The 12,197-nt window shown below is 44.4% G+C and overlaps 1 protein-coding gene across 2 annotated transcripts in view; it reads left to right on the top strand.

Moving 5' to 3' along the window:
• LOC135401693 (glucose dehydrogenase [FAD, quinone]-like) overlaps positions 1 to 12,197 on the top strand; it is a 48,604-nt gene that overhangs the window by 9,174 nt on the left and 27,233 nt on the right. The window lies entirely within an intron of this gene.

Genomic DNA, 12,197 nt, shown 5'->3' with positions numbered 1-12,197 from the left:
GGGTGTATTCGGGTGATTTTTTTTGTTTAATAAAAATTTGTCTTAACATGGAACTATTGTTTAGCAATGTTATCAAACTTTATTTTAATGCACGCTTATGAGTGTGCCACGCGACCCGGATGTTTTCGGGTAGATTCGGGTTAAACCCGAATTTTACAGATTTCGTTCGGGGGGTAAATATCGGGCGAATACGGGTTTAACCCTAAAAAGTTAGGCCCTAGTTATAAAATAACTGCGGAGAAACTCCGCGCTTTTCTCTTCGTATATCTATAAGCCCTGGATATTGCTTTAAGCCTAAGGTACAGGTCATCGCCCCTGGCTATATGAACACACACACACAAATGGGATGATGATGATGATGTGGTGGGTCATTCTCCGCCGTTGTGGCGGTACACTGCCCCATTGGGCTTGTGGAAGGGATGAGAAAGTGATGATGATGGAAGGGTGTCCTATTAGAGTTCGTCCATTAGTCCAGTGTTGATCGACGCGTTGCAGAGCAGTTTCCATGAGGCAGGGATGGGCTGTATTTAAATACATCGTAATTATAAAATACTATTTAAAATGTAAATACACGTATTTATATTTTGTATTTAGATACAGACTCGAAAAATGTATTTATAAGTATATTTAAATAATTTTTGGATATTTATTCTTGTGTAAATACTTTATAGATACTCTTAAATACACAATATACTGAGTGATATCTTAAAGTTGCTCTACATTTGACCTTTCGGGAAGAAGGGCGAGTTTGGGGGGTGGGGATATATTTATAAGACGAAAAGGAAAAAAAAAACGGGGGAAAAGTCAGCCATACGAGACGTCGGCTTGCTATTCCAGAAATAAGAAATAATATAAATAAATAAAAAGAAAAGATAAGAATTAAAGAAATGGGAAGGAATAAGAAATAAATAAAAAGAAAATAAATTAGGAAATAACGAAAAACTAACAAATGATGAAAGAAGGTAGAGGTAGATGCCGACGGCGCCCTGATTTAGAAGATATGTTTTTCACGAAACTAATTTGAATTTTTATTTAAATAATGAGCGCCTCCCACCGACATTCACACAGTGCGCAGCTTGTAGGTGGTATCGGACAGGTACTCGTAAAAAAGAAAGTTCTTCGATTGGTGCACCCGTTCGCGAATTATTTAGCCCGGGGATTTAACTGAGACACCCGGTATATATATATCAACCGTGAACTTTTTGAATACACGCATGTAGTGGTAGCTGCTTCGCGGTCTTGCGGCGTGTCGGATCGTAAAATGACGGGGTATGCAGCTCGAAAAACGTGTCTCGAATTGGTACCGTGTCCCGTCCACCATATTGAAGGATCTTCAAGATGAAGGCATTTTTTCGCAGCTTTCATACGAGAGTGTTTGCGCGCAAAAGCGGGACAAGTTTGGCGCCAACGCAAGCCTCGCATCCTTGTTTTGATTTCCGCTTTGGACACGCTGTGGGGGAGGCACCGTGGAATTGGAACAAATTTCTTCATTCTTTTACCCTGTTTTGTTCACGAACGCAGCGGCTACACTAACTGTTCTTCAGTTTTATTGGGATACGTACTCTGCAGCTGCCCAAGCAGCACAATGTACTGAAAGTCGAGTGCAATAGGGGTGGACGGTATGTGTCTTATCGATGTTCCTTAGTTTCACGAGTCTGTTCAAGGCCTTCCACCTACCCGTCCACCCCTATTGCACTCGACTTTCAGTACATTCCCAAGCAGCACAATGTACTGAAAGTCGAGTGCAATAGGGGTGGACGGTATGTGTCTTATCAATGTTCTCCAGTTTCACGAGTCTGTTCAACGCCTTCCACCTACCCGTCCACCCCTATTGCACTCGACTTTCAGTACATTCCCAAGCAGCACAATGTACTGAAAGTCGAGTGCAATAGGGGTGGACGGTATGTGTCTTATCAATGTTCTCCAGTTTCACGAGTCTGTTCAACGCCTTCCACCTACCCGTCCACCCCTATTGCACTCGACTTTCAGTACATTCCCAAGCAGCACAATGTACTGAAAGTCGAGTGCAATAGGGGTGGACGGTATGTGTCTTATCAATGTTCTCCAGTTTCACGAGTCTGTTCGAGGCCTTCCACCTACCCGTCCACCCCTATTGCACTTGACTTTCAGTACATTCCCAAGCAGCACAATGTACTGAAAGTCGAGTGCAATAGGGGTGGACGGTATGTGTCTTATCAATGTTCTCCAGTTTCACGAGTCTGTTCAAGGCCTTCCACCTACCCGTCCACCCCTATTGCACCCGACTTTCAGTACATTTTGCTGCTTGGGTTGTGCTGCCTGGGTGTTGACTGATTTTGAGATTATCAGTTGTAAGGTCCGTGTAAATGCCAAATACCAAATCTTGTCTAGCCGAGCGTCGTATAGTTTTTGAGATAAACGAGAAACACGAATAGTGCGGTTTCGGTTTCACGGTGGCGAAAGCAGCAGGAACTGCTGTACCTTGGCTGACGTTACGAAATAAAACTGACCGAGGTCTCTCTTGAGGTACGGTAAAACGTAAAGATCACAGACGTGACGTGGCAGTGACGTCATGACAACGGGAGCGCTGACTATAAAAGTAAATGAAAAATGATTGGCCCCGAATTGAATTGAAATATTGAGCATCGTAAGAGAGCATGTGACAGCGTTCCTTTAGCTTTCGTAAATGTATATATATATTTTTTTTTGTATAAGCGGTACCCTTCGGCAACACGTTTCACAGTTTGACATTACCTCTAATATTAATTGATTCGGTCAGTCATTTGTTTATCATCCTTTATTTGTCTGTTGGCGTTGTTGACGTAACCGAGCGCCAGCATAAAGATAATGGTGCGTTTTAGTGCGTAGTACGCTATCCCTTACGTACATAAAGGGGATAGCGTACGATGCACCAAAACTCACTAATACGTCATAGTAAACGTCAGCAAGAAGATAATAAACGTTCCGCGATTTCATAGAGATGTGTTGGTGGCGATTTCGATGTCACCACCGGTCTGTGTAGGATGAAAAATCGCACCGGCATTTTCCGGATCTCTTTTCAAAGCCACTTTAAAGTAACAGAAGCACGCAATGAAAGTCTAAAGAAGTATTAAAAGTTCCTTTAAACTTTAAAAGCGATAAAACCTCCTGCCGGGAAACAAGTCAAAGGACGACACAACACGCAGCACTGACTGACGAACAAAATGATTATTATTATAGATATCAAGATCCTTTTTTTTTTTCTTTTACAAATCTATCAATCAATCAAGATGCCGCCAATTTCGCCTCGTAATATTCGCCTGTTCCAGAGGCGGATGTATTTTTGCGTATTCTAAATTGATGCGCCAGATGCTATATTACGCCGGCTGGTGTGGTTATAACCTCCCGGAACATTTCCGCAGAGATAATACGCTAATTAAAGTTCACATAATTAAGAGCTGCGAGCTTGCGCAGTGTTTCAAGACCTGCCTTTGTTTGTTGAAGTGTTTCCACGCTTATCGGATAATTAAGCAATTCCAATTGCAGAAACTTTTCGAGGCCACCAGAGTGAGCCCCTTGAGCATCATTACTTATACACGAGTAGCGAGGCAACCATTGTCGTGGGAACAAGCACCCTCTGCTGTTTAGCGATGCTGCGACGCATTAGGGCGTATACGGAGCTCTGTTTCGCGTGCAATGAAGTCTTTCCTGAAATGCTTCTCATTTGCGTGCCACAACGGTCCCTATTAACGCCCGTACATATTTTTTACACATGCGCGTTAGTGGAACTTCACAGTAAATTTTTGCACGTTTCGGGAGTGAATGTTTGTCCTTTTGCATGCACCTTTGTGGCGTAAGTCAAGGCACAAGAAGCAACATTTCAAAGGGTATATTGCAGGAATTTCAGGGGGTTCTATTTCATTTAAAACAGTTTCAGTTGGTGTCTTGCAAACACCCTTTTCAACTATAACTGCCCGCGGAATAAAAAAAAAAGCAATTTATTTACTTATTACTTTACTTACTTTTTTACTTTACTTTACTTACTATTTACTTTACTTACTATTTACTTATTATTACCCTCTTGTAGAGGGTAATAAAGGTGTAAAAAATTTGTGTGCTTCACCACTTTTTCCTCTGCTATCAACATCATTATTATCTTCTTGTTTACTAAAAAAATCAGTTTATATTGACCACAATTTTTGCCCGCGACGAATTTCGACAGAAGTAACAAAAACTTGAAAACGGAACACATGAAACGTAAGTCGGACGTGACCCACATGGCAAAGTAAGGTCAAGTGTTACATTGAAACGTCTGATGAGGGGGCGAACTCACCAATACTTGACCCATCAATCGACGTACCATATAGTGTAATGCTAATGCTACATACATCGACGGGCTGAGTGCTGTCATACTAACTCGTTCGGCGAATCCAGATAGACGCTTCAATGGGCCTTTCAATTGGACGATTGAGATCGAGATCAAAATGTCGTTGACCATTCTTCGCGGGCAGCTTCTCGACTGCGTCTCTTGTCTGCTCGGACATGGTACCGCCCTATAGGTCCACTCAATGCATAATCGAGAGTTTGGGTACCCAAGCGCTTTGGAGCCGAAATAAAATTGGGGTTGTCATATTCTGGCAGGCTTCGCGAACAAAGTCGGTTGCAACTTGTCCGATTTTAGTGTCGTAAGAGGGACATCTCTTGCAGCACATCTCTCAACGAACACGTCCCTTGTCCCCATTGTCCCTGTAAACGAACCACCCACGAAATTATATAGTACCCGCAGTGATCGAAGACTACGTCACTGACACACATTGCGTAACGAACGCCCGTATTGAAGTCGGCTGGGTACATCAGTGTTGACAACGCAGCTTCTTGAAACTCGCCACACCGCTTCGAATGCGGCGTAAATACGATAGCGTAAAAAAAAAAAGGAAAGAAGAGCAAATAAGTGTCGACAAATGCTGTAAAAAGGCGGAGTTTGCTTTTCCTTTTGACACCTTTCACTCGAGCTGATCTCCAGTGATGTCAGAAGGACAGTCGCTGGGCGTTCCTGACAGCTGAAAGTAATCTGTCTTTCCATTGTTTTCTACGCGTCAATCTTTCTTCGGCACGTTTCCCTTTTGATGGCAGAGAGAAGGGGACTATACTCCTTGTTGCCAGTCGAGTTCATTGCGCAACGCCTCCACTAGGTCACGGTCTGCTGGCTACCATGTAGCTACTGCTGTCGGCAGAAGCTTATGAGGCTTCGAAGTATACACGCTTTTTGGTTTGCTTTTGAAATAACTCGTGGCTTTGCGTCACAAGACAACTGTAACTATGGGGGTACGCCGTATGTCGGTCCGTGGATTAATTTCGCCCACCGCAGATGATCCTATAACGCAATCGTTAATCTCTGCACACGCCACGCCCTATATGTAACACCGCCGCAGAAGACAAAAAAAAAAAAAAAGGAAGAGGAGAACTTACATTGTCCACCAAAAGCTGCAGGCGTCGTCGGCCGGGTGCTTAAGGACGCCCCGAAACTTTATGATGCGGATCGGTAGCACGTATATGTGAACACCAGGGTTGTGGAGTTGCCACTCCGGAGTCGGAATGATTCCAGATTTATCGCAGCTCGGAATGGAATGGAATGGTCTGGGCGCCCGGCTGGTTGCTGGGCTAGCCACTACGGTTACCGCGGTCCCTTTTCTTTTATCGATGGAATTAACGGAATGGAATGGGGTTGCCAAGCCCATTCCAGGAGTGGGAATTGGCCGTACCTTTTCATTCCGTGGAATTAAAAAGGAATGGAATTATCGTAAATCTCCATTCCTCAGAATGGAATGGGTGGTCCCATTCCGCGCCCCTGGTGAGCACGGTGGATATCTACAGTTCCCTATTGAAACTCTCCATTCATCATCTCATCAAATCTCATCAAATGAAGTTGTTGTTGTTCCCACTGAAGTCGGCCCTTAGCGCGCACTAACTTCCCTGTCTTCCACTCCATTCGTGGTGTCCATCCTTTAGCCTTGCCACTTCTGTACGCTGCAACACAGTCACAGGCAGTGTGACCTGTGGGCTGTGGCCTGGACGAGAACCACCTGGGTACCTGGGTACCTGGGACAAGAGCCACGTTGGCACAAGAAGCACCACGGCTACGTGCTCAATGTTTGACACCTAGTCGTCTAACATGTCTACCGCCTGACTGTTACTCACAAGGTTACTTCTAACCGTAACATCACTAAGCTCCTTTCTTCCTAAATTTCATAAAGTTCATCCTAAAGTTCATTTCTTCACCAACGCATTATTCCAGTCTTAAAACGTTGTTCCCTCGTACCTGGAACTTGTGTACCCTGACTTCGCTGAAGCCACTATAAGGTGAAGCCAAACAGCTTGTATGCATCTAACAGCGGTCAACTTATAAACATGTCTAATTATGCAGCGCGCGAGCTACGTGGCCTAACAAAAAAATAGCCAGCGGTCTTCGCGTGAAAAACAACAGGTTCTCCTTCGACACAATGGTCTTCTGCTTAGCGCGCGCCATAGCAGTCGACGCGTTACGCAAACGTTACGAGGCGTTGACCTAGCAGAGGCGGTGGTGCAAAGAGATAGTGCAAGTCCTTCTTTAGCTAGTATACAGCCTAGCTTTCTTTGTTGGCTGCAGGGTTGTGTTTACGGTGGAACACGTGCTTGTTTTACGGCCGAGTACAATAATGGGACGCTGAAAGACATGTACGACATAAAATTGCATGTACGCTCTGCACAGCCCTTTGTATTAGAGTATAAATGGCTGCGTCCTCCCATCAGTGTGTTTGATAGGTTGCCACTGTCACGGTCCTGTTTTGACAATAATGGTACATTGTTTCTTAAGTAGTGGCTATACTGTTTGAAAGTAATTTTTTCTGAAAGTGCGGGGAGGCCAGAAACCGTCATAATGTGTTTTTTTTTATTTGTAGCTCCTGCCACAATGTGGCGGTAATGGTAATGCAAATATACAAACTTGCCCAAAGTAGAAGCGCATCTAAGAGTTTTCTTAGGGGTGGGGGTCCTGCCTTGGACGGCATCCTACTACACTACCTATAAGATCAGTATAGCATGTCTACGCGACAACAGAATTGAAGTGGGTCAGGACATCCGGACCCCCCAGATCCCTCTCTGGTCCAAACCACTGCCTCAACCCAGTCCAAAAGGCTTTTGCTCATCCTATAGCTCATCATATATAGGTCTCCAAGTTATCTCCGTGTTCTATAGAGAGCCATGCAACATGCAATGATCAACGCCAAACTGATGAATATCCGAGGCTTCTGTCTGTGAAATCTGGAAACCGTATCCATAATTCCGTATGGTCTTTTGGAACCTCTCTGTTCACATATCCAAGGCGACTTGGGTAACCCTTCCAGTCAGACAAACTCTGCAAGCCCCTGGATAGATCACAATTTGCAATGTTACATCCCTGAGTTCGAGGAGACGAGAATCCAACAAACATGGCCTGATTGGATTGGATTGGATTTGGAATAGAGATTTCGGCTCCACAAATGGAACCGGCTCAAATGGAATGGACTCCGAACCAGCTATCATATAAGCATCATCATATAATGTGCTAAAGTAGCCGCAATTATTTCGCGAACAATCCCACTTCGAAATCGGTCGAATATAGTATCTGGGGCAGTTGCACGCTGCTCTTGCCGATCGCGGCTGCCGATGTTTGCCTTTGGGGTTCAGTAAGCTGCTTACCTGGTTGCAAGTCAAGATGACCTGTTTAGAATGGGCGATCACAAATCCGGGCACCCTTTCGAGTCGGTGTATCTCGTACTTCAGTCTTAGTACTTAGTATAATAATGCTAATAATATATGTAATCTAATAATTATAAAGGTAGTATTAACATTCGTAAGTTATAGTGTGTGTGTGTGTGTGAAGGTCGCAATGAAAGGACGCAAAGACGTCAGTCGGTATGATTATTACTTCAGTGACTGCTATACGACTTTCATGCCAATAATTTTGTTGCACAGCTTTGATTCTGTGTTTCATCCCGAAGCATAATGTGGCCATGAGTGATGTGGTCAGATAAACAGCAGGAAGGAATAGGTTAGTACGCGCCTGGGCCAACTTATAGGTTACTTTTCTACAAAAAGTAACTTCAACTAGTTACCGCTTTTGGTTAAAGTAACTCCAAAATATAACTGTAGCTAAGTCACTCAGGTATTGTAATATTTTCCTGGCGTGCTGCTTGGACTATGCTTGGACAGTAAAAATTGGTGTGACACAAAAAAAGTTTGTTACATTTATTCGGATGTTTTAAAAATGTATTGCAACTTAACTTGTTACTTTTTATAGTAATTTACCCACGACTGCTGGAAAGGATGCCGGATAACCCAGGGAAAACCTCGGACAGAACACCTGAACCCGCTGGCTTTTGTAGCACAGTAAATCTTACGTTCGAGTCATGAAACGTTAGGGTCGTGTGAGCCAAATGGCTCTGAAGGATTTCCACATTCCTTGGCGTAAAATGTGAACAGTCCAGCCAGCTCTAAGCGGAACAGATTACCAGTGTTCCCGAGGCTGTTTATTTTGGTGTCATTGGGTCACTGGCGGATGTTTAGATAGCCAAACAGGGCTGCGTCGCAGTACCATGCATAGCTTGTGTAGTCCAAGAGGGACAACGCTGAAATGGAAATGCAGCACGCTGCAGGAAAGTCATGCTGAAGCCAGGCTGGTGGAGGGGTTCCAATCCTGTCACTGGTGGCGTCACCTGCTCAGGTTTTCCGCATGTTTTTCGGAGGACGTTTCAGACGGATACCTCCTCAGTTCTCCCTGAAGTCGGGCAAGGACGCATAATATGTCTTGTCCCGTGCAGATTTTGCTTCGTTTTACCGTGTATTCACGCGAGCGACATTCCCCCAGAAGCGGAAGATGCGAAAAACGTCATAGCTTTATGCACGACCTACTAGATTATAACGACCATGTCAGGCGCACCCCTTCTATGCGCCGCATTTTTGGAAGGTAGCGGTGGCGCTTCTAATCGTCCCACTTATTGCTTCCTCAACTTCTACAATACTTTGCACTTCAGCTTACCTTAGTATTTCTGTACAAGCGGTGGACGTTCCACAGATGTTTCATTCTGAGGTTGATTATCATCATCATTCCACGCGTTTTCATGGGAGCTGTCGCTGTCGTCTGCTACGGTGGTCGTACACACGCTTCTGCGCGTTCAGAATTCAAATTTCCATCGTCCAATCGTGTTGTGCCGATCAGTAGCGCCCCTGGCGGATCGTGCGGACAGGCTCCTCATAGGGTTTTCTGATTGTGACATGGTCGTTATAATCTAGTAGGTCGTGGCTTTATGCTGTCACGTGAGCGCGAGCGCTCAACGTCGTGTCTCCACGTACACTGCCGTATGGCGGGCTAGAATACTGCCGACCGTGGAGAATATCCCGCTACACAGCCACAAGTTATTCCGTAGCAGACGACAGGAAAACACGCTGACGGTGTCTTCTGCTAAGTGTCGTCTGCTAAATGCGCAGTACGCCACTACCGGCATTCCTCACCGTGTGAACGCTCAACATAACACGAGACGGAACCTTCGGCTCTGTGAGCAGTGTGTTCACTTTTTCTTCCACTAGAATATTCCGTGAGGATGTCGCTCGTGTGAATACACGGTCACTGGCATGTTTTACCTAAAAAAAGAAGAAGAAGAAGAAAAAAAAAAGAACTGTGTTTGAGGAAATGACAAATGTGCTCAAATTATCTGCGAAGTGCACGGCGATAACATCTTCTGGAACCTTTCTGTTTCCAGTTATGATGCCCTTTTTTCTTTGCAGACAGGTTTCAGAGTGTCTGGTTTTACTGGAACCCTATTGCAATTTGCAAAGATGTAATAAAGAAATGAGAAACGCAAAAAATAAAAAGAAAAATTAGCGGTGCATCATGTCTTAAATCTGTGTCATCATATGATGCTTCGAAGAGCCGGCTTCAGCTGCTTTTTGTTTATCTTCCGTATTTTGTTTTAATTTTTAATTTTTTTAAGTTTCTTGTTAGCGCCGCGAAGCAACTATGGCTATGAGCGGCGCACAGATGTGGACAGATGGGGAGAGCACAGCCGCAAGGAGTAGGGGGTTAGTGTGCGTCCTGGGCCGACTTCAGGGGAACTATGCCGACATTAGTCTCGAAAGTCTGCCGGAAAACCCAGGGAAACTCTCATAGACGTCACAGCGCCGGTGGTAGGACTCGAACCCATCACCTTCCAATCTTCAGCACGACCTTGACTACCACCAGCAAGCGGATGCTTCAACCCTCTCGGCCATGCCGTTTCATCTTCTTCTTCTTTTTTTTTTTTTACATAGGTGCTGTAGCTTTTGCATGTGACCTCTTCCAAGGTAGTCTATATTTATTTATTCATTTATTTATTACTGTTTTATTTATTTTTATTACTGTTATTACAGTTTATTACTATTTATTTATTTATTACTACTATATACTGAAGACTGAGAAAAAAAAAGGAAGCAATTAGGCAAAAAAAAAAAAAAGAAAGAAAACAAAGAACTGGAATGTCGTGTGTAACGGTATGTTTTGAAGTTTATCTGTTGCGCAATGTATCGTCGTAACGGCCGTAGAGAGGGGGGTCTTTTGAGTAGCTCCATTCCCGAGTTGCATCGCGGCGGTCACACCCTGGCGCTCACGCGCGTATATGACAGGAACAATCCTATATATTGACGACTACATAATGTCGCGCTAAGTATACCATTAGTTTAAAGTGTGACCACGCAGGTTGCGTGCTCCTCTTTTAATCTTCACACTTTTAATACGGATATCCTGGTTCGTCATGGAGGAAGCCAGCTTCCCGTTTGCGCCCTAACATTTCTTGCGCGCCGACAGCAACGACGACAGTGAACTAATGTCCGCGATGTTTGACTATAAGCTTGAGCTGTGCGCGCTGATTGCCACGCTGATTTACTGTACCGCTGACGCACCACCGATGTACTTGGCAGATGCGACAGCGCTTGTTTTGTACTTTTTTTTTTTTTTACATCTAGGTCAACGCACTGAACGTCATATCTGGACGCGTTAAACGGTAACGAAGTAAATAGGAAAATTATAAAAAAAAGCTCTCCGGAGGGCCACGACGATACCCCATGAACATTCCCCTTGATCAATGACTTGTGCCGCATACATATGGCATCATGACATCATGGTACACACATATGTGACAAAGCCTTCTGCATTATGCATTACAAAAGGTCACCATTCTTTATTGCCACTTCTGTCCCACAGCAACGACGTCAGCCAAGTGACCCTGTGGCCTTGTTCTGTCTTCTGCTGAATCCACAGATGAACCGTGATGAATGCTTCAAATGCTGGCTTTCGCTATATGCGAGGTGCCAGAGGTGCCCAATTCTTCTTCCCAATGGTGATGGATCTGAGATGATCCTCTCTCTTTCTCTAAAAAAAGAAAGAAAAGAGAAAAGAAAGCGGCTTCTGGTTTTTTCTTTAGACTATTAGAGAAGAAAGGAAGTCCTGCACAATTGTATTGTTGTGGCTTGCATATAAACCGTATAGCTGAGAAAAGAAAAAGAAAAGCGAACACAGATGCGTGCTGCTTCGTGGATTAGCCTTATTCTCAAGCTTGTGTTGAAACTGCTCAGTTGGCATTGATGAAGGTGGTCCGATTTTTTCTCGTGTCTCACATCTTCATATTTTTTATTTTTCAGTCAATCAATCAATCGAGGTGGTCACGTGTCGTTCGTAAAAAAAGTTATTTTGGATACAATTTAGGTTTACGTGGATTGTATTACGATGGCTGGATTCCAGCGCTTTGTGTGTGTGTGTGTGTTTAGTGTGTTGTGCTGATCTTTGCTGCGGGCTAATGACCTGTTTGAAACCAGTGTGAGATAAAGAAAAATGCCTGGAGGCAACTGGTACGCAGAAAAGAAGGGAGGAGGTGTTTAATTACGCGAAGCCAAATTCAGCACGAGGTTTGCGTAGAGTCTTGCAGGTGCAGGGACATTGAGCATCGATGTTTTCATTCACCGGTTGTCCATCATGTTGTCCACCATGTCCATCGGTTGTCCACCGAAGCCCACGCACCAGCGAACACAAAATGCACAAATAAACGCCTCGAATCGCAATACAGTCCACTGGACAACTAGTGCATTCTGCCAACACCACCTGGAGACAAAGCCCGATGGCTTGAGCGACGTGACGTAACAATTAAGAGTCCGCCAATCAGGATGTTGCGTTGAGCGGCCGTAGCTATGGAAAC

Source organism: Ornithodoros turicata, chromosome 7, assembly GCF_037126465.1.
Source record: "Ornithodoros turicata isolate Travis chromosome 7, ASM3712646v1, whole genome shotgun sequence".
NCBI lineage: Eukaryota > Metazoa > Arthropoda > Arachnida > Ixodida > Argasidae > Ornithodoros > Ornithodoros turicata.
This window is presented reverse-complemented; position numbering and strand designations above follow the sequence as displayed.